This window comes from Suncus etruscus, chromosome 18 (genome assembly GCF_024139225.1).
Source record: "Suncus etruscus isolate mSunEtr1 chromosome 18, mSunEtr1.pri.cur, whole genome shotgun sequence".
In the NCBI taxonomy this organism is placed as follows: Eukaryota; Metazoa; Chordata; class Mammalia; order Eulipotyphla; family Soricidae; genus Suncus; species Suncus etruscus.
The window spans coordinates 17,319,647-17,341,073 of record NC_064865.1 but is presented as its reverse complement, the minus strand read 5'-3'; the positions used below and the strand labels follow the sequence as shown (position 1 = coordinate 17,341,073).

General features: G+C 45.3%; 2 non-coding genes across 2 annotated transcripts; both read right to left on the bottom strand.

Moving 5' to 3' along the window:
* Positions 1 to 11,901: 11,901 nt before the first annotated feature.
* LOC125996857 (small nucleolar RNA SNORA24) lies at positions 11,902 to 12,030 on the bottom strand. The gene has a single exon (XR_007491521.1). It is a non-coding gene; the product is annotated as a small nucleolar RNA SNORA24 (small nucleolar RNA).
* Positions 12,031 to 16,807: 4,777 nt separating this feature from the next.
* On the bottom strand, positions 16,808 to 16,869 carry LOC125996827 (U7 small nuclear RNA). The gene has a single exon (XR_007491497.1). It is a non-coding gene; the product is annotated as a U7 small nuclear RNA (small nuclear RNA).
* Positions 16,870 to 21,427: the final 4,558 nt, after the last annotated feature.

Here is a 21,427-nt window from a genome sequence, read left to right as displayed (position 1 = left end):
TGTCTCCTTTATGTTGGCAGAAGCTGGTGGCACGGGATGGAGAAAAAGCTGAGAGGCAAACAGGTAGAGAGAGGGGGAAAAAATCCCCAAACTTTTCAATCAGAAGGACTCTGGGTACTCGCAGCAGGCTCTCCTACTGGGCTTCCAGTACAATGGCTAACCATGCTCAGATTACCTTTTAATGTGCAACTCATGGACTCTGAATTTATGGAGATAGATGTCTTTGCAACTCAACAAGGACAAGCTCCAAGTTGTCAACTTCCAAGTTCCAGTCATGGGGCACCTCATGTGCCCTCAAGCTCATCTGCTCATGGTCACAGCAACACCACTCCCACCACCCCTGCCAGTTTCTGCAGAGCCAGTTTCATCTCTTGCCAGGGAGATGTTATCCTGGACTTAGTAACAGGAAACATTGGACAGTTTTGCCTTTTGTTTGGTTTTAATGTGTGGCCTTTTCATTTAGACCAATTAAACTTATTGTGAATAATGACCTCATCCAGAATTTTCCATCAAATCAAAATCTCACTTTCACGAGGATCTGTCTCTGTTCTGGGGTCCAGTTTTACCTCTTCATCTTAGGGACTTGCTAAAAACAGCACTGCAGAGACCCTCACAAATGGAGCCCTACAAGGCACAATATAATTTTCCATCCCTTCTGTCTCAGGGTCAAACAAGATCATAGAGGCAGCTATGAACCAATGTGTCATGGGAACCAACCAAGTGGCAAGAATGAACTGGGAAGGAATGTGAATATTGGGGATGCATCCAGGACTATCCACAACAGTTTTGCCTTGGTTGCAAAAGACACATACTCATGTACAGACTCTCAAGAGGTCAACATCTCTATCAGGCTTGTTAGGCTACAAAAGAGAGATTTTTAAATAGAGACCAGCAATGTACCTGCTGAAGATTTCCTGTCAAGGACTATATTCATGATGTACATCATATCACCAAGACCTCAGTACCAGGGGGTCATGGCCAACAAGATGTCAGCCTGGCTGCTACAAGATAAGACCTTTCAACCTCCAACACCCCCCTAACACACCGCCATGACATCCAGCCTAGATCCACTGTGGAGAGAGGCCAGAAGGGGGAGTGAGGTAGAAGTTGGAAAAGAAGGGTTCTAATGGGAAACAGATTTGGCTTCACACCAGATTCGTGAGATGTCTGCTTGGCAAGAGCAGTCAGACATCATCACCAGAGCTTTCATATTTGAAAGTCAGGCAAGAAGGGCTTTGAGGAAGAAAGGAAATAGGGCTGGGGAGATAATACAGTGGGAAGGGCACTTGCCTTACACACGACCTGACCCAGTTTCAATCCTTGAAACCATTAGCTTGCCAGGAAGCCTAGCCCTGAGCACTGCTAGGTGTGGCCCCAAAACAAGAGAGAGAGAGAGAGAGAGAGAGAGAGAGAGAGAGAGAGAGAGAGAGAGAGAGAGAAACACCAATACCCCATAGTCACCTCCATATAAAATCATTGGCCCAGCTTTACAAATTCACAACTAACTCTCAGAAGAACTGCAAGCCAAGCTTAAATTCATAGATATATTGGTCTTCCTAATGAAAATGTTGGGGTGCCTTCAGAAGAGGGATGGGTTAAGTCCTCACCCTGCTAAAGACTTGCAAAAGACTTGCTTCCACACTCCACAACCATCATCAACCCAACTTCACAGCTAAGTGACCAATCTCTTCACAGTCACAAGCGAACAAAATGTCCACGTTTGGGGCAGGAGCGATAGCACAGCAGCAGGGCATGTGCCTTGCATGCAGTCAACCTGGAACAAACACAGGTTCGGTTCCCAGCATCCTATATGGCCCCCCAAGCCTGTCAGGAGCAATTTCTGAGCACAGAGCCAGGAGTGCCGCCGGGTGTGGCCCAAAATAACAAACAAAATTCCAGGTTCACCCAGAGAAAACTCGGGATCTTCTTCAAGTAGTAGTGAATAGTCTCCCCCTAACTCATGGTATCAAAAATTCCAGCAGTCATGCTCAGCACCTCACAGCTGCAGCCATGTAAACTTCTCAGCCCATTTTTGCAGATTTTGGAGTATAACCACATGTCACCTCCAAGTTTTTCAATCCAAATTAGATGGGCAAGTAACATAGAAACCAGTTAAGCTCCATAGTCAAAAACAACACAAAAGGCTCAAATCGCAACAGTTTGGTAAGCCCTCAGCTTAATGGCTTCATTGTGAGATTTAACAATTTTCACAAATTTCCTTTTACTGAAGTATTTTGGGATAATTCCATTAGCCACTTAGTTGAAATAAGCAATATAAAATAAATTATTTTGTGTTTGCCAAGGGGACAGGCTTGGGAGGGGACTGGGAAACGGGATAATGGTGGAGAGAATGTTACTAGTAGTGAGATTGGTGTTGAAATATGGAATGCTAGAAACGACTGTATGATGAACAACTTTTAAACCACAGTGTTCAAATAAATTTTAAAAAGCGGGGAGGAAGGAGGGAGGGAGAGAAGAAAGGAGATAAGGAAGGAAGGAGGGAAGGAAGGAAGGAGGAAGGAGGAAAGGAGAGAAGGAAGGAGGATAGAAAGAAGAGAAGGAAGGAGGGAAGGAAGGAGGAGGAAGGAATGGAAGGAAGGAAAGAAGGAAGAAAGGAAGAAGGGAAGGATGGAGGGAGAGAAAGAAGGAAGGAAGAAAGAAGGGAAGGAAGGAGAAGGGAGGGAAGGAGGGAAAGAAGGAAGGAAGAAGGGAAGGAAGGAGGGAGGGAAGGAGGGAAAGAAGGAAGGAGGGAAAGAAGGAAGGAGGGAGAAAAGGAAGGAAGGAGGGAGGGAAAGAAGGAAGGAGGGAGGGAGGGAAGGAAGGAGGAAGAAAAGAAGGAAGAAGGGAAAGAAGGAAGGAGGGAAGGAAGGAGGGAAAGAAGGAAGGAGGAAAGGAAGGAAGGAAAGAAGGAGGGAAGGAAGAAAAGAAGGAAGGAGGAAGGAAGGAAGGAAGGAAGGAAGGAAGGAAGGAAGGAAGGAAGGAAGGAGCGAAGGAACGCAGGAAGGAGGAAGAAAGGAAGAAGGAAGAAAGGAGGGAGGAAAGGAAGGAGGGAAGGAAGGAAGGAGGGAAGGAAGGAAGGAGGGAAGGAAGGAAGGAGGGAAGGAAGGAAGGAGGGAAGGAAGGAAGGAAGGAAGGAAGGAAGGAAGGAAGGAAGGAAGGAAGGAAGGAAGGAAGGAAGGAAGGAAGGAGAGGAAGGAAGGAAAGGAAGGAAGGAAAGGAAAGGAAGGAAGGAAGGGAGGGAAGAAGGAAGGAAGGAAGGAAGGAAGGAAGGAAGGAAGGAAGGAAGGAAGGAAGGAGCATTTGCACCATTTTATAAAATGTAAGTCTCCACTGCAGAAAGAAACCGTCCACTGATTTAAAAGTCACATTGGTATGTGGACACTCCCACATACCAATATAAACCTTTTTTAATGTATTTTTTAATAAAATGGGTTGGGTTTGGGTTTGGTTTAGTTTGGTTTGGTTTGGTTTTCTGGCCACACCTAGCAGTGCTCAGGGGTTATTCCTGACTCTGTTCAGGAATCACTCCTGGAAGGCTCAGGGAACCAGATGGGATGCCAGGGATCAAACATAGGTCTGCTGCTTGCAAGGCAAATGCCCTCCCCACTGTAACTATTTCTCTCACTCACTACCCTATACACAATGGAATACTATGTAGCCATCAGAAAAAATGAAGTCATGAAATGTTCCTATACATGGATGGACATGGAAATTATTATGCTGAGTTAAATAAGTCAGAGGGAGAAACACACACCGAATAGTCTCACTCATCTGTGGGGTTTCAGAAATAAAAGACAGTATTATAATAATACCCAGAGAAAATAGAGATGAAGGCTGGAAGGACTGTCCCATGATATGAATCTTACCACAAAGAGTGGGGAGTACAGTTAGAGAAAATATTACTTTTAAACATTTTTTGGTATGTGAGAAAACTCTGAACTATTTGTATTTCCATATCCTAACATCTCAATGCATCTTGTTTCAGTTTAATGTTTATATAGCCTACATTCCTTTGTCATTTTTTGAAAGCTTATGGGTACTGAAAATGTTTCTTTGGTAAGTAGAAGGAACTTGAGCAAAAAGCAAAATATATATATATATATATATATATATATATATATATATATATATATATATATATATATATATTGCCTTTAAGATATCCTACCTTGTTTTACTGAGTGTGATTAGTTTACTGTTCTGGTTCTCTTGTTTTTGTTTTTGTTTTTGGGGCCACACTAGTGGTGCTCAGGCAGTACTCCTGGCATTCTACTCAGCAATCACTCCTGGCAGGCATGGGGACCATATGGGATGCTGGGGATCAAACCTGGGTCAGCCACATGCAAGACAAATGCCTTCCCTGCTGGTTTTTATTAGGAACTAAAATAGGTGATTCTTGGTGGGTTTTGTTTTTGAAAAATATCAATTTTAGAGGGTTTTTTTTTTTTTTTTGGCTCTGCCTGATAGTTCCCAGGGGCTATTTCTGGCTATAATGTCCTCAGAAATGACCCTGGCAATGTTCAGGGGTAACAAATATGGTGCTGAGAATTCTGACAGGGGTTACCCTTGCAGAGCAGGCATATGCCTTACCTCCTCTCTCTCTCTGAATAACCCCCAAAGCTATTATTTATTTATTTTAATGGCAGTTGCTTTTATTTATTTATTTATTTATTTTTAGATTTTGGGCCACATCCATTGACTCTCAAGGGTTACTCCTGGCTAAGCACTCAGAAATCACTCCTGGCTTGGAGGACAATATGGGATGCTGGGAGATGGAACCGTGATCAGTCCTAGGTTAGCCGTGTGCAAGGCAAATGCTCTACTGCTGTGCCATCGCTCTGCCCCCCCAAAGTTGTTTTTATAAATGAGTCTCCCCTGTTTGATGTTTAGAACACATGTGACAAGATTTAGGAGAAATAGAATGTGACAATTGCTTAATATTCCTTTTGGATGATTTACTTAGAGACTGGTGTATCTAAATTATGTTAAGGTGGGCCCGGAGAGATAGCACAGTGGCGTTTGCCTTGCAAGCAGCCGATCCAGGACCAAAGGTGGTTGGTTCGAATCCCGGTGTCCCATATGGTCCCCCGTGCCTGCCAGGAGCTATTTCTGAGCAGCCAGCCAGGAGTAACCCCTGAGCAACGCCGGGTGTGGCCCAAAAAACAAAACAAAAAAAAAAATATGTTAAGGTATCTTTTATCACAGATTTCCCATTGTGCCAAAATATGTTATCAAATAATTCTAAATTTTATAGTTTCATCAAGCCTCCTGTATGCCACATACAGAACTGAGTGTTAGGTGCTATACAAGGGGGGCGGGGGGACTGTGTGATTCTGTTATTTTTTTGTTTTTGTTTTTGGGCCAAACCTGGCCATGCTCAGGGGTTGCTCCTGAGCTCAGACATCACACCTAGCAGTGCAGGGGACTATGAGATGCCAGATATTGATTCTGGGTTGGCTGTGTGCAAAGCAAGCACCCTACCTGCTATCATATCTCTCCAGTCTCATAATTCTGTTCTTTCTTTTTGTCCTTTATTTATTTATTTATTTATTTATTTATTTATTTATTTATTTTGGTTTTTGGGCCACATCTGCCGGTGCTCAGGGGTTACTCCTGGCTATCTGCTCAGAAATAGCTCCTGGCAGGCACCGGGGATCATATGGGAAGCCAGGATTTGAACCAACCACCTTAGGTCCTGGATCTGCTGCTTGCAAGGCAAACACCGCTGTGCTATCTCTCTGGCCCCATAACTTTGTTCTTTTGACACACATTTTTTCTTCTGAAATGCACAGAAATTCTTTCTTCTTAAGTACATAGCATTGTTGATACTTTCATAATGAAATGTCTCTTTTAATCATATTTTATGCTTTTGCTAATATGTGGGAAAATGAACCTTTAAAAAGCACTTCTTTAAAAGACTAACGAGTCTTTTTTTTGCCCAATTTGGGTATGGGATTGTGCTGTTTACAGTGAATTTCATCTCTTTCTTGCAACAGTTCTCTCAAGGAAAGTCATAAGCAGTTTGCTACTCTGTGAAGAATTTTAATCCTAATTATAAAAAGATGTTAACTAACATTTATGTGAGTTCTCTTAGAACTTACTTGATCCACCAGTTGTGTGGCCCTGGAGTGTCTCATGATGATGTGTTTTCTTTTTTTTTATGGAGAGGATCAGTGGTCTGACAAGATAGATCTTTATTTTGTGGCAGAGGAGCATGTGTCATCTACTTTGGGATAATAAGGAGAGACTAGAGCCATTATGGGGAAATTGCTTGCCTTACATGCAACTGATATGGGTTTTGTTCTTCACTCTATATTGTTCCCCAGGGTCCACCATGAATTTCTGATCACAAAGTCAGGAATCAGCCCTGAGTACTGTCCCTGAATAATAATAATAATAAACCAAAAATTAATAAGGAAAATATGGGTATTTAGCTTGAATACTTGGTTCTTGCTGCCATCCACTACTGGTGCACTGCATGGAGAGTGTGTCCCAATCATGCATGGGAAGGCTGAGAGACTGTTTCTTATTCTCTTGGCCTGTGGTTTCAGACCCAAAGGCTGTCAGTAAGCTAAAGGCGAGCAGTGCTCCTATTTTTCCATTTTCAAAGTCCTGATCACCAGCAGCTGTAATGTTTCTGCGCTAGTCTACCGAATCATGTCCTATGACTGAACTATCCAAGTTTTGTCTATTTGCTTCCTTTCCTTTTCCCTCCCTGTTGCATATTCTGCAAAACCTAGGATGAATCCTGTGCATTCACAGGATTTGTTTTAAATCAGTGGACGGAAGATGATTGTTTGCAGAGAAAAGAGAGTGAGGAGTGTTGAGAGAACAGCAAGATGCTGAGGCCTCTGGGAGCAGAGCTGGATGGCCAAGTCACTTCCTCAGTCCCCCGCTTCACACTGCTTGTCATTTGTCTCAGATTCTTCCAGGGCAGGCTGGTGAAGAGTGTGACCATCTCAGGATACATTTTGGATCTCAAATAGAATAGTGTACCCCAAATGTGGTTATGGTACTGGAAAAGAGGTGAGGGAAACCCCAATTATATGACAATTAAAATAATTTATTTAAAATATTATTATAATTTAAATTATTTAAATATCACTTATATTTTAAGTAATAATTTTAATAATTTAAAAAATTTACCTTTTGTGGGGAGTTTGGGCTACACCCACTCAGAAACCACTCCTGGGGAACCATGAGGAATACCAGGGATCGAACCCAGGTCCACATGCAAGGCAAATGTCCTACTGCTGTACTATTACTCCAGCCCCATTAAAATATTACTTTTATTTTAATTTATTTATTTTTATAATATCTTTACTTAAGCACCATGATTACAAACTTGTTTGTAGTTGGGTTTCAGATATAATAAAAGATTTAAAAAGATAAAAAAAAAGAACACCCCTCTTCACCAGTGCAACCTTTCCACCACCAATGACCCCCTTTCTTTCTCCTCCTCCACCCTCTACCCTTTAGGACAAAAAAAAAGAATTATCATACATATCACTTTATCCCCTTCCAGGGTCCAGTTCTTGTCCAGAGTGATCATTCCTAACTGTTATTGTCATAGTGGTCCCTTCTCTGCCCCAACCAACTACACTGCACTCCCCGCTCTTTGTGGCAAACTTTCTACCTTGGACTGTTCCTTCAGTCACAATACTGAAATCCATGGTGTCTTAAAGGAAAATAAAGTGAGGGGGAGAGAGAGAGAGAGGGGAGAAAGAGAGAGAGAGAGAGAGAGAGGAGAGAGGAGAGAGATAGAGAGAGAGAGGAGAGAGGAGAGAGAGAAAGAGAGAGAGAGAGAGAGAGAGAGAGAGAGAGAGAGAGAGAGAGAGAGAGAGAGAGAGAGAGGAGAGAGACTAGAGAACATTGATGGCGGGAAATGTGCACTGGTGAAGGGTGTTGGACATTGTATGACAAACTCAATCATAAACAACTGTATAACTGTGGGGGGAAAACTGTACTATGAACAACCTTGTAACCATGGTGTTTAAATAAGTAATTTTTAAAAAGAGAATAGGTTATGAAGCGCAAAAAATTTATTTCTAGGATTTGTGGGTATATCAAAAGTAAGGAACACAAAATAATTTTTAAAAAGAAGCAATAGCTTCCTGGAGCTGGATTTTTAGCAGCACGGGCGGGCAGCTGGCAGACCTCCGTATGTGCCAGCGGCCTTTTGGCCTGGCCTAGGGTGGGGGGCCCGGACCTGGGTCACCCGAACCCCCTCTCCCCCTTTCCTCCGGATCTCCAGGTGGGTTTCTGGGAGGAGCTCATGGGGCACCCTGGGTTTTCCCCACTCCCAGGCCGGGTCTGGGGACCGGCCTAGGTTGGGCTTAAATCCCTGTCCTTTGGGCTTGGGAGGGTCTCTCTCCCTTCCTGGAGCTGGATTTTTAGCAGCACGGGCGGGCAGCTGGCAGACCTCCGTATGTGCCGGCGGCCTTTTGGCCTGGCCTAGGGTGGGGGGCCCGGACCTGGGTCACCCGAACCCCCTCTCCCCCTTTCCTCCGGATCTCCAGGTGGGTTTCTGGGAGGAGCTCATGGGGCACCCTGGGTTTTCCCCACGCCCAGGCCGGGTCTGGGGACCGGCCTAGGTTGGGCTTAAATCCCTGTCCTTCGGGCTTGGGAGGGTCTCTCTCCCTTCCTGGAGCTGGATTTTTAGCAGCACGGGCGGGCAGCTGGCAGACCTCCGTATGTGCCGGCGGCCTTTTGGCCTGGCCTAGGGTGGGGGGCCCGGACCTGGGTCACCCGAACCCCCTCTCCCCCTTTCCTCCGGATCTCCAGGTGGGTTTCTGGGAGGAGCTCATGGGGCACCCTGGGTTTTCCCCACTCCCAGGCCGGCTCCAGAGGTTGGATCAGGGGGTGGCGTTTGATCTGGGGGGTGGCAGATAATTTCTCAGCTATACTCAGGCTGTCACTGGCAATTTCATACCAGTCTACATTTTGAAACCGCGCGGGGGCGCTAGGATCATATGCTCCTCCCAACCATCAGTACCCCACATTTATCCTTCTTAACTTCAGTAACACACAGCTTCAATCTCTGACCAAAGACATACAGTAGATCTTACAAATCCCAGAACTATTTAGAAGGACACAAATCGAACACATATTGAACACATATATCATTTGAATATTTTATGATTATTTTCTTTAACTGCTGTAACTCTCTATATATTCTTCTACCATGATGTTTCTATCCACTTTTCATCTTGTCTTTTCTTTGTAAGCTGTTCAGTAAGGATTGTGGTGGAACTGTCCCTCAGTTTGATGCCTATGATTGAACTATGTCATGGAAATTGCTGATCTTTTTCCTATTGCCTCCAGATGCACCAATAACGCTTCGTGGCATTGATCCTTGTTTGCATAGACACATTAAAATGGGAAAACACTATACATACAGATTAGTTATTATCTAATAAATCTCATTACAATGTACCTTACACCCTGAATATTGATATAATGACCTGGCATAGGCCTCAGTTGAATGGGCATTCTCCATTCACGCTGGAAACAGGCAAGCTATATACGAAACATCCAAGGTCTTTTATAGCAACAGTTGGAAGCAGTCCTCTACCAGGAAAGACACTACCAAGGGTGTGACATCGACCTCCTAAAAAGACACTTCCATTTACACTGAGAAGACGTGACAACAACAATGACCTGCGAGAAGACATGACAACAACGATGACCTGCTCTACAGGACATGGTTCTCTCTATTGCCCCTTAAGTGTGAGGTGAAACGAGAGGATGCTCTGCACCATCCTGACTGCAATATGGGATATGCAGACTCCAGGATCTTTAATACAGAAGAATGATACCAACAACAGAGACTATGGGAGGAATGGAGGTGTATTGCCACTACAGACTATGACTTGAATTGGACAAACTAGTTTGCCTGGAGCCTAGAGTCAGTCCTGTGCCAGGAAACTTCAGGGGTAGGGTCTCCATGTATTTAGACCATAATTTGTCTTTCCATGTCCCTTATGTTTTGGTGGGCCTATGCAAACAAATGCCACTTTAATATCGTTTTTTACTATGTTCTCTTGACTCCAATCCTTAAGAAAAACAACCCATTAAAACTTTTGAGGTTAACTTAAACTAGTAAGCATGTGCATGGAACTAGATAAATGTACTTTGCCCTCAATGTTTAAAGAGTTACATAAGTCTAATATCTTTAGATTATATGGTGTGCTGCTAAGAAACAATATGTACTACAACTGGGGATTTGAGGGACAAAGTAATTGTATTGTACATGGGTTCAGTTTTGTTTTTCTTAATGTTCTTTGGCTGAAAGTTCAAGGCTGGGATATCATCGATGGAACTACTGAGAATCCTGTTTATGGGTGATTGGGCTTCCACTGTAACTTTACCCTGTCCTCTTTCTTTGCATCTTTGTTGTCATAATTAAAATAATAAAAAAAAATATTAAAAACAAAAACAAAAACAAAAAAAAAGAAGCAATAAGGGGGCCGGGCGGTGGCGCTGGAGGTAAGGTGCCTGCCTTGCCTGCGCTAGCCTAGGACAGACCGCGGTTCGATCCCCCGGCGTCCCATATGGTCCCCCAAGAAGCCAGGAGCGACTTCTGAGCACATAGCCAGGAGTAACCCCTGAGCGTCACAGGGTGTGGCCCAAAAAACCAAAAAAAAAAAAAAAAGAAGCAATAAGGAGGGGCCTGAGAGATAGCATGGCGGTAGAGCATTTGCCTTGCATGCACAAGGATGGCGGTTCAAATCCCGGCATCCCATATGGTCCCCCTGAGCCTACTAGGAGCGATTTCTGAGCCTAGAGCCAGGAGTAACCCCTGATTGCTGCCAGGTGTGACCCAAAAACCAAAAAGAAGAAAAGAAGCCATAAGTAATAGGGTGAAAGTTTAACTATTATAAGGAATAACTAATATAAGGAATAAGTCAAAAAATTTAAATATAAATAAAAGAACATTCATCCCAGAAGGGAAAAATTGCTTGTACCAATGATGAGCTGAAAATAAACAACATAGCCCCAAAATAAAAACCAGATGAACTGAAGACTCAAGTGGGGGAAGAATAAAAATTGGCTTAAAATCGTTAGTGAAAAATAAGAGAATCTATTTATAACTTTGGGATCAGGAGACTATCAGTGTTTGATTCCATCTAATGTAGAAGCTCTATATTCCAAACACAACTGGAGACAAATTAAAAAAGAAGTTTCACTGGCCTGAGAAATGGGAGTGGGGTGCTTGTCTGCACATTATCCCCACACCCCATAAGGTCCCACAAGCTGCAATGGGAATGACCCCTGAGCCCAAAGCCAGGAGTAAGTAAGCACTTGCCCAGCCAAGATACACAAAAGCAAAAAAAGATAAGGGGGGAGGGCACAGTGTGGAGAAAAACAAGTTCAATTCCACAAGTAACTAGAAGCTTCATCCATAGTAAAATGCAGCACTTTTTACCTTTTTACCAGGAGACTAACAAAGACACAGGAAAAAAAAAATACAAGCCCTTGGAAAGTTGAGGCACCCTGTGAACCCCCTAGATCTGCCCTGGTGGCCCCAATAAAGAGTCTTAGAAAGACTATGGGGGGGTGGCAGGCGGTGCCTGCACTAGCCTTGGACAGACCACAGTTCGATCCCCCAGCGTCCCATATGGTCCCCCAAGCCAGGAGCCACTTCTGAGCTCATAGCCAGGAGTAACCCCTGAGCGTTACCAGGTGTGGCCCAAAAACCAAAAACAAACAAACAAACAAACAAAAAACAAGAAAGACTATAGGGTAATGAGAATTGGCTTTTTTTTTTTTACAAACGCACGTACTTTTATTTTTTTCCTTCATCACTCCAGCAACAATCCTGCTGCCTTTGTAATAATATATGAGTAACAGATGGTTGCCCCACAGCCCAGCACCCTGCTACAAATTCATGGCATCTTGAGATGTCCCTTGTGCAAGTCAGAATCTGCTACCAACGGAACGGTACAGCTTTGCCAATCACAAGGACTTGCTCTTCCATGCCTAGGAAGGGAGACTGCCACCGTCGGCAGGTCCCATAGACACATGGGTGAGAATTGGCTTTTGATCCTGAAAATAGACTTCAATAGAACTTGTTGTAAAATGGGAAATAGTTTTTTTTTTTAGTAGAAGGAGAGCCACACCTGCTGTGCTCAGGGACTGCTCCATTCTGTGTGCTCAGGGATAACTCCTGGTGGTACTCTAGAGACCCTTTGGGATGCCAGGGATTGAACCTAAATCAGCTGCATGCAAGGCAACACCCTTCCCACTGTGCTAGTGCTCTGGCCCTCAGAAGACTAATTTTAATTCCTGCAAAGTGATTCAAGGTAAAGACCCCCCCAAGGAAGAGAACCCAGTTAACCTAAGACTCTAGAATCAATGTGTGAATTTTGTGTTTCCACAAACACTGTGCACTTTAGCTTTGCTCCCAGTGACAGCAGGAGCACAAGACCAAGAGCTCTGGGTCAGCTCTTTTCATCTTCCATATTAGAGATGGTGCTAAGAGCCAGCCTGCACCGAAATACCCAGTGCATGCAAACCCTCCAAACAAATTGAGAAGGAGCTGAGGGCCCTGGGGAAGGTTCCAACAGCAAGACCATCGGTCTCAGTGTGTAACTCTGACCCCCCAGCATTAAGAGGTGTATCCCTGGTGGCTCCCAATACTTCTGGGGAGCTCCATCAACCCAAAAAAAAGACAGAAAATGGTCAGAATATTGCATGAAGAGACAAAGGAAGCTGCATGGGCAGAAGGCATCAGACCTGAGCACACGGACTTCCCTGCATTTCCTCCCCAGAAATTCTGTTCATAGAACTCCTAGTAAAGAGGGGGAATTTTGTTTGTTTGTTTGTTTTTGGTTTGGGGGCCACATCCAGGGTTTACTCCTGGATCTGCACTCAGAAATTACTCATAGCAGACTCAGGAGACCATATAAGATGTGAGGGATTGAACCCAGGCCAGGTTGGCCACGTGCAAGGCAACCACCTTCCATGCTGTGCTATCTGGCCCCAAAGCAAAACTATAAGTACCAGAGAGATGGTTCAGGGCATGAAGTCTCCTGCTTTACATACACCCAACCAGGTCTCATCCCCAGCACCACCTGTCTTGTCAGGAATGAGCCCTGAACACAGAGCCAGGAGTATGCTTTGAGCACAGCTGAGTGTGGTCGTATAGCCACAAGATCAAAGCTTTTCAATTCAGGGGCCAGAGCAACAGTACAGAGGAGAGGGCATTTGCTCTGCACACAGCCAACCCAGGTTTAATCCCCAACATCCCATATGATTCCCCCCAAACCTACTAGGTGTAATTGTTGAGTGCAGAGCCAGGAATAACCCCTGACTGTGGCCCAAAAACCCAATAACTAAAAAAAAATATTTTCAATAAAATATATTTTATTCATCAGTTATACATAGACAGTCCCAGAAGAGGACCTAGGGTGTCATACAGAACCATGGGATCCTATATGGGAACAGAAAAATCAGCAGAGGCTGTAGAGAACTCAGACATGGGGCCGGAGAGATAGCACAGTGTTAAGGCATTTGCCTTGTATGCAGAAGGTCGGTGGTTCAAATCCCGGCATCCCATATGATCCCCGAGCCTGCCAGGAGCAATTTCTGAGCTTAGAGCCAGGAGTGGCCTCTGAGCGCTGCCGGGTGTGACCAAAAAAAAAAAAAAAACAACTCAGACATTACTGAACAAAAAGGTGCTTGACCCCTGGTTCACAAAAAAGTGATTCTTCTTCTGGTCTTTGGCTCCTTGAATTTCATAGACTAAAAGGGCTAAAAGCTCACTGGACAGAGGATTGAGTGATTCCACAGACAGGGCCCAAGTCAAACTGTGAGCTTTTCCTGCAGAGTGGGGAGTAGTCAAAGCAGGGATTTTACTTACACTCAGGGATATGGACCATGTGGTTCAGCAGGGTCAAGGCAGCAGTGGCTAGACCAGGTGGATAACTCATTCTTGAGCATGGGATTATCCATAGGGACAACAGTCTGTTCAAGAGAGAATTCCTTCCTCGGAATGGTAGCACTGTGTGGAGGGGTTTGCTCTGCACACAGTGCAACTAACCCAAGTTCAATTCCCAGCATCCCTTATGGTCTCCAGAACCCCACTAGGAATGATCCCTGAGCACCACTGAGGGTGGCTGCAATTTTAAATAATAAAAGAGTATTCTCTTTTTCCCCACTGAATGTTCTTGACACCCGTGGGTAAAGCCGATGATCTATAGATTAAGGAATTTATTTCTCAGTTCTCAATTCTACTTCGTGTCTTGGAACCACAGTCTTTATTGTCTTTATTTTCTGAAAAAGAAAATATCTGTGCTCATAAATTATAACAATAAATAGCTTTGAACCAAAGGTATAAGTTGGAAACTTCAGAGAAACTACAAGACACTCCAGGGGAAAAAAACTAAATAAATGGGGCAAGAAATGGAAACAGTATCAGAAAGTTTTCTTTGATTTTTATTTATGCAGGGGGAATGGACACCTGTTGGTACTTGGGGCAGTATTATGGAGTCTGTAAAGTTCTGGAAGTCAAACCAGAGCATCCAATGAGATCCACCCCATTGAACAAGCTCAAAGATGGTGGTTTGTTTGGTTTGGTTTGGTTTTTTATAATTTTTTAAGCACCACACTCAGTGGTGCTCGGGCGTTATTCTTGGCTCTAAAATCAAAAATTACTCCTGGCAGGGGTCGGATAGCATAACGGGTATGCACAAAACATTTGCCTTGCACATGACTGACATCAGTTTAATCACTGGCATCTCATATGGTCCCCTGAGCCTGCCAGGAGCAATATCTGAGCACAAGGCCAGAAGTAACCACTGGGTGCCACAAGGTATGGTCCAAAAACTAAGGAAAGAAAAGAAGAGGGGCCGGGCGGTGGCGCTAGAGGAAAGGTGCCTGCCTTGCCTGCGCTAGCCTAGGACGGACTGCAGTTCGATCCCCCGGCATCCCATATGGTCCCCCAAGCCAGGAGCGACTTCTGAGTGCATAGCCAGGAGTAACCCCTGAGCGTCACTGGGTGTGGCCCAAAAACCAAAAAAAAAAAAAAAGAACAAAAGGAAGGAAGGAAGAAGGAAGGAAGAAGGGAGGGAGGGAAGGAGGAAAGAAGAGAGCAAGGAACAAAGGAAAGAAGGAAGGGAGGGAGAGAGGAAGTGAGGAAGGGAGGAAGGGAGGAAGGAAGAAGAAAGAAAAGAAAGAAATAAAGAAAGAAAGAAAGAAAGAAACAAAGAAAGAAAGAAAGAAAGAAACAAATAAAGAAAGAAAGAAGAAAGAAGAAGAGAGAGAGAGAGAGAGAGAGAGAAAGAAAGAAAGAAAGAAAGAAAGAAAGAAAGAAAGAAAGAAAGAAAGAAAGAAAGAAAGAAAGAAAGAAAGAAAGAAAGAAAGAAAGAAAGAAAGAAAGAGAGAGAGAAAGAGAGAGAGAGAGGAAGGGAGGAAGGAAGGAAGGAAGGGAAGGGAAGGAGAAAGAAGGAAAGGGGAATGGAAGGCAGGAAGGAACAAAGGAAGGAACGAAGGAAGAAAGGAACGAAGGAACGAAGGAAGAAAGGAACGAAGGAAGGAAGGAAGGAAGGAAGGAAGGAAGGAAGGAAGGAAGGAAGGAAGGAAGGAAGGAAGGAAGGAAGGAAGGAAGGAAGGAAGGAAAGACAGGGGCCGGCGAGGTGGCGCTAGAGATAAGGTTTCTGCCTTGCAAGCGCAAGCCAAGGAAGGACCAAGGTTCAATCACCCTATGTCGCATATGGTCCCCCCAAGCCGGGGCAATTCCTGAGCGCTCAGCCAGGAGTAACCCCTGAGCATCAAACGGGTGTGGCCAAAAAAACAAACAAACAAACAAAAAGACAAAAAGAAAGACAGAAATGAAAAGAAATTACTCCTGATCAGGCTCAGGGAACTATATGGGATGAAAGGGATCAAACCTGGGTCAGCCTTTGTGCAAGGCAAGCATCCACCCTGCTCTGCTTTTGCTCTGGTTTCACCTTAAGGGAACACTTCCTAGACTGATACCAGGAATAACAATAATGATATTGATTTAAAAAATAATTGACTTGCCATTCTTCAAGAAGGAAATAAACTAACTAGGGTCCAAGAGATAGTGCAAAAATGAAGGCATTTCTCTTGTATGCAGCCAATCCCAGTTTGACCCCCAGTATAATGTATGATGAAGCAGATCCAGAAGAAATTGCTGAGCATGGAGCCAGGAGCACAGTCAGGTGCCACACACACACACATACACACACACACACACACACACACACACACACAACTAACCATCAAGCTGATGAGCAAAATCAAACTAGTCATCAAAGAGCTGATACTGAGGATTTCTGGGTCAGCATTCTCAGGGAGGGCACAAGTCTGTCGTGATACCATACTGGCTGGGGCCTACCCAGTATTAATAGTAGGCTAAAAATTACAGTCAGCAAAACACGGTAACCAGGACCTTCACACTGCCAGGAATTAGGAATAGAAAATAGAACTTTGCATTGAAAGATTTTATTCTACTGTTATATAGTGTCACACTTTGTTGCCATCAGAATTTAAAACTTTAATATAGTTTAGCATTTATATGTTTTCCTCATTAAGTTATTTTTTTTTTTTTTTGGTCACATCCGGCAGCGCTCAGGGATTACTCCTGGCTCTATGCTCAGAAATCGCTCCTGGAAGGCTCGGGGGACTGTATGGTATGCTGGGATTCGAACCACCAACTTTCTGTATGCAAGGCAAACACCTAACCTCATGCTCTCTCTCCAGCCCCTTTTCTCATTAAGTTATGTGTGAGTGTGTGTGTGTGTGTGTGTGTGTGTGTGTGTGTGTGTGTGTGTGTGTGTGTGTGTGCCTTCCGATGGAGACCAGAAGGCCTGCTGGACAAATTCTAAAAGAGCTGTAACACTTCCTCATTAAGTTCTAATGCTTCCAGGGATGCAACTCAGTCATAGGGCACTTGCATATGTGAGACCCTGAGTTCAATATGTACATTAGAACTGTTGTTTTTGTGGGTGGGGGTTGTTGGTTTTTTTTTTTTTTTTGGGGGGGTGTTTGGTGGGGAAGCAAGAGTTCAGTCACACCCAGCAGTTCTCAGGACTGACTCCTGTTTCTCCACTCAGGGCTTACACCTGGCAGTGATCTAGTGATCCAAAGGAGGAGCTACAAATTCCCAGGTCAGCTGTGTGCGAGGCAAGTGTCTTACCTGCTGTGTTCTCTGTCCCTGGGTTTAGCACAGAGAATCCAGGTTATATTCCTGATATGGCATAGTGCTGGAGCACCACTAGGAACAATCCTGAGCACAGAGCAAGGAGAAGGCCCTGAGCACTTCTGAGTATGACCAAACACACACACACACACACACACACACACACACACACACACACACACACACACAGTAGAGCTAGAAAACAAAACGTGAAATTGATTGGAAGTCTCTATACTTTTCATTAACATCAAAATATTGAGGCTCTGATATATTAAATGTAGATCCAAAAAAAAGTAGATCCCACACTCATTTCACAATTTGATTTTGAAACATATTTCAAGTATTCAACAGATATTGTCATTCAAATACTCAAATTTATTATTTATTCTCTGGAAGTAGAAAATATATGTAACATCTTTTTTTTTCTAGGAATTCACAGAATCCTTCAGAAGATGGTTGAGTAATATCAAGGGAAAAAATGATTTCATGTTTTAATGGGTCTTATTAATGACAGCAACACGTGAGGAACAACAGAAGGGTAACTTGTTTATTGCCATCTAAATAAATACTCGTACATTTTAGATAAACAAATGAATAGTCTACAATATAGCCAAACACTAAAATCCAACTCCAAGCACTATTTCTAAATATTTGACTTAAGTAGAAAATAAAAAGCAAAAGTTTGGCCCTTACCCAAAATATGCGTCTTGGGTTCTTGTATTTATTTACTAAATCTACAGAGAAACCTTCATCTCAGAGATTCCAACTTAATGCTAAAAATCCTGAAAATAACCAGAGGCAAACATGCTGCCAGTTCTCAAAATCTCAGTGAGGGTCCAGGGAGATAGTCCAAAGGGCTGGAGTGTGGTCTTCACATGTAGGGGCCCAGGTTGCATCCCAGACCCCAATGCATCCCTTCCCCGGTTTCAACAGATGCAACCTACAAGCACCAAGCTGGAAGTAGTTTCCAGCAATGTCATATAGGAAACAAAAAGGAAGGAAGGAAGGAAGGAAGGAAGGAAGGAAGGAAGGAAGGAAGGAAGGAAGGAAGGAAGGAGGGAGGGAGGGAGGGAGGGAGGGAGGGAGGGAGGGAGGGAGGGAGGGAGGGAGGGAGGGAGGAAGGAAGGAAGGAAGGAAGAAGGAAGGAAGGAAGGAAGGAAGGAAGGAAGGAAGGAAGGAAGGAAGGAAGGAAGGAAGGAAGGGAGGAGGGAGGAGACAGGGAGGGAGGGAAGGAGGGAGGGAAGGAAGGAAGGAAGGAAGGAAGGAAGGAAGGAAGGAAGGAAGGAAGGAAGGAAGGAAGGAAGGAAGGAAGGAAGGAAGGAAGGAAGGAAGGAGGGAGGGAGGGAGGAAGGAAGGAAGGAAGGGAGGGAGGGAGGGAAGGAAGGAGGGAGGGTGGGACAGGGAGGGAAGGAGGAGGGAGGGTGGGACAGGGAGGGAAGGAGGAGGGAGGGGACAGGGAGGGAGGGAAGGAAGGAAGGGAGGGAGGGAGGGAGGGAGGGAGGGAGGGAAAGGACAGGGAGGGAGGAGGGAGGAGACAGGGAGGGAGGGAGGAGACAGGGAGGGAGGGAGACAGGGAGGGAGGGAGGAAAAGGACAGGGAGGGAGGAGGAGGGAGGGTGGGACAGGGAGGGAAGGAGGAGGGAGGGGACAGGGAGGGAGGGAAGGAAGGAAGGGAGGGAGGGAGGGAGGGAGGGAGGGAGGGAGGGAGGGAGGGAGGGAAAGGACAGGGAGGGAGGAGGGAGGAGACAGGGAGGGAGGGAGGAGACAGGGAGGGAGGGAGACAGGGAGGGAGGGAGGAAAAGGACAGGGAGGGAGGAGGGAGGAGACAGGGAGGGAGGGAAGGAGGGAGGGAAGGTAGGAAGGAAGGAAGGAAGGAAGGAAGGAAGGAAGGAAGGAAGGAAGGAAGGAAGGAAGGAAGGAAGGGAGGGAGGGAGGGAGGGAGGGAGGGGAGGGAGGGTGGGACAGGGAGGGAAGGAGGAGGGAGGGTGGGACAGGGAGGAAAGGAGGAGGGAGGGGACAGGGAGGGGAGGGAAGGAGGGAGGGAGGAAAGGAGGGAGGGAGGAGGGAGGGAGGAAGGAAGGAAGGGAGGGAGGGAGGGAGGGAGGGAGGGAGGGAGGGAGGGAGGGAGGGAGGGAGGGAGGAAGAAAATTTCTATGCAAGATTAAAGACCAACTTTAAATATCTCTCTCACTCTCACTCTTGGTCTAGCTGAGTCTCGCTCCCTTTATTTTTTTTTCTTTTAGACACTGATATGCAATATTGTTACTGGAGGACCAGTCCATGGACTAGAAGCTTGCCACAAAAAGCGGGGAGTACAATGCACTTAGGGCAAAGACAGGACCCCTATAACAATGAGAGTTGTCATAGAAACGATCACTCTGGACAAGAACTGGGTGCTGAAAGGAGATAAAGTGATATGTATGATACTCCTTCAGGAACAATATTGTAAACCACAATATCTAAAAGGAAAAAAGGAAGAGACAGAGAGAAGAAAAGTGTCTGCCAGGGAGGAGGGCAGGCGGGAAACTGGGGACATTGGTAGCAGGAAGTGTGCACTGGTTGAACATTGTATGGCTGAAACTCAATCATGAACTTTGTAACTTTGTAAAAAAAAAAAAAAATCCAGGGGGCCGGAGAGATAGCATTCAGAAGGACAGTGGTTCAAGTCCCGACATCCATATGGTCCCCCAAGCCTGCCAGGAGTGATTTCTGAGCAAGAGCCAGGAGTAACGCCTGAGTGCTGCCGGGTGTGACACAAAAACAAAAACAAAACAAAACAAAAAAAATCCAACTGTCTTATGAACAACCTAGTAACCATGGAGCAGCTCCAGCAGCACATCAGGATCTATTGGAAACTGTCCCAGGGGACACAGTGACCACTAAAGGGAAGCGTCCTGTGGATCTGTTAGAGGAGGAGGAGGAGATGAGCAAGACAGAGAAAGGGGAGAGATGAAAGCACAAAAGAGAGAGAGGAGGAGGAAGAAGAGAAATGAGTGCAAAGGCATCTCATCTAGTAGCCTGACCCCAAACAGCCAATGGTTACCCCAAAATATAGCCATACCCACGAGAGCAAGTACAGAAACCCAGGTAATAATCACCTCAAAGGTGGCACTAGAGGTAAGGTGTCTGCCTTGCAAGTGCTAGCCAAGGAAGGACCACAGTTCGATCCCCCTGCGTCCCATATGGTCCCCCCAAGCCAGGGGCGATTTCTGAGTGCTTAGCCAGGAGTAACCCCTGATCATCAAACGGGTGTGGCCTGAAAAAATAATAATAATAATAATCACCTCAAAGGAGGGCCAAGAACATGACTCATATGGATGTGCAGGCCTGGCATTGCAAGGCTCTGAGTTTGATGCCCACACTGCAAGTTCTCTCCCCAGCACTGCACAGTTTCCCATCCAGCAGTGCATAATCCCCCACCTAACAATACATGGTTCCCCAACCGAACACTGCACTGTCCCCCTCAGCACTGCATGGTCTCCCCTCCCAGCTCTGCCAGTGGTGACCCTTATTAAAAAATGACAAAGGAAAAATGACAAAGCATAAATCGGGGGTTGGAGAGAGAGCATGTAAGGTGCTTGCCAAAAATACACAAAAAGGAAATGATGACTGGTGGTGGTAAGTGATGATGGTAGGGATAATGAATGGTGGTGGTGGTGATGTTATTGGTGGTGGTGAAGATAACGGAATGAATCCACACAGCCATCTGCAGAGCAGGTCAATGAGATGTCTCTGGCATCCATGTGAATGTCTGGGTCTGGGGGGCTCAGCCTGTAAGCAAGTCTGTTTTTGTTTTTTTTGGTTTTGGGGTCACACCTGGCAGCGCTCAGGGGTTACTCCTGGCTCTATGCTCAGAAATTGCTCCTTGCGGGGCCGGAGAGATAGCATGGAGGTAAGGCGTTTGCCTTTCATGCAGGAGGTCATCGGTTCGAATCCCAGCGTCCCATATGGTCCCCCGTGCCTGCCAGGAGCAATTTCTGAACCTGGAGCCAGGAATAACCCCTGAGCACTGCAGGGTGTGACCCAAACCCCCCCCAAAAAAAAAGAAAGAAATTGCTCCTTGCAGGCTCAGGGGACCATATTGCATGCCAGGATTCAAACCACCATCCTTCTGCATGCAAGGCAAATGCTTTACCTCCATGCTATCTCGCCGGCCCCTATAAGCAAGTCTGGATCTGTGGTGCCAGTAACCTACAGGGCCCAGGCCTGGAAAGTGCTATCACCCCCCCCCCTTCTGTCTCTTGGGTATGTGCTTTATATG